Below are 1645 nucleotides of genomic sequence, written 5' to 3'. Positions count from 1 at the left end.
TGAGACACAAATTGCAAAGCAACAGCAAATATTTATTGAAAGAAAAGGAAAGAGTAGATGCCACAAAATATAAAGTGGTAGGCCCTGGCCAGGTGGCACAGAAGCTCCAATCTTTGTTCAAAGGGCAATTTATGAGTTGTAAGGACAATCAGTGAGAAAAATCTGAATGATTTCCACAGGAGGGGCTTGGGTGATTTCAGGTTTGATTGTCAAGGGCTTTAATTATATGTATGAGATACAACCAATATTCATAAAGTCTTAAGGATAGGACCTTACTTGAGAGGCCATATTGAGGACAGATTTCCCTTTACCAGACATGCACCATTTTCCAGTCTGAACTTGCTAAGCGGGTCCCTTATCTTTTGGGGAACTTACATCTACAAAGAAATTTACTACTAAAGGAATTTAGAAGGGAGGGGATGTCCCAGGTGGTACTGGTTAGAGAAAAAGAATTCAGCATAGGGTGACATTTTGCTAAATTGGATGGAGTCCCATAGCGAGAAAGCTAGGGTAATTAGTAGAGCTAGCCAGAGATAGCAGCCATATAAGCTGCAACCAGCAAGGAAATAGGGATGGGGTTTCCCAAACCATTTGGGTCTCATATCTTGCCACTCTGTGCCCCAGATGCTAAACATGGAACTGTAGGATTTAATGTTTACCTGGCTGGCTCTCAGTCTTGTTATTTCTCTTTTAGAATAGGAAGGTTCACCCTGTGCCATTGTATCTTGGAAGTAGGTAACTTCTTTTTTATGCCAAGGGCTCACAGCTAAAAGTTTGCCTTGATGATCAGAAGAGACTCTGAACTTGGATTTTTCAGCAATGTTTGAACAGTTAAGACTTTTACGAGTCTTGGAAAGGAAGTAAATATGCTTTGCATTATGAAATGAGCACAATAGTTGTGGCCATAGTATCTCTAGCTGCACTCAAGAGTAACCTGGAAAGACATTGATATCTCAGGACACCACAACACCTGCAGCTGCCACTTGCCTTTCCTATAATACATTAGGGGGAAAAAAAAGAAATTGACATAAGCCTTTGAGACTTAGGACTGAGAACTTCACAAAGGTCCTGTGGTGGAACTGGGGAAGGGGGGATGAAAGATAGCAGTGGAGGGGATGAATTCAAGTATGATATATTTGATACATTGTAAGAATTTTTGTAAATACTCCAATGTATCCCCACTCAGCACAACACTAGCAATAATGAAAAATAAGTCCTGTGGTAAAAGATCAGTTATTAGCTTGTGACACTGTAGTGGTGGTGAGGTGGGGTAGAATCTTTAAGAAGTGGAGCCTAGTGGTAGGAAATTAGTTCACTTTGGATGAGCTCTTTAAGGGATACTGAGACCCTAACCATTTCTTTTCTTCCCAGCTACCATCAGGTGACCAGCCTCCTGTGTCATGAGATCCCACAATGATTTATTGCTTTTGCTATAGGTCCAAAAATAATGGCCTGACTGACTACGAACTGATATTGTGAACCACAATAAAGCTTTCCTCCTTTAAGTTGATTCATTTTATCTCCTTTAAGTAGATGTTTTTCCACAGTTATGGAAAGATATATAATACACATTACTACCCCAAAGAAGGTACAAGGGAAAAATAGCCTAAGTGAGGAAAACAATATTTTTGAATGGGTATTGTAA

The 1645-nt window shown here is 39.9% G+C and overlaps 1 non-coding gene across 1 annotated transcript; it reads left to right on the top strand.

Moving 5' to 3' along the window:
• Positions 1-871: 871 nt before the first annotated feature.
• Positions 872-1000, top strand: LOC141420128 (small nucleolar RNA SNORA44). Its single transcript, XR_012444817.1, has one exon. It is a non-coding gene; the product is annotated as a small nucleolar RNA SNORA44 (small nucleolar RNA).
• Positions 1001-1645: the final 645 nt, after the last annotated feature.

The sequence above is a fragment of the Castor canadensis genome, chromosome X (genome assembly GCF_047511655.1).
Source record: "Castor canadensis chromosome X, mCasCan1.hap1v2, whole genome shotgun sequence".
NCBI lineage: Eukaryota > Metazoa > Chordata > Mammalia > Rodentia > Castoridae > Castor > Castor canadensis.
Note: the sequence above shows the minus strand (reverse complement) of the source record. Positions and strands in the feature narration are given on the sequence as shown.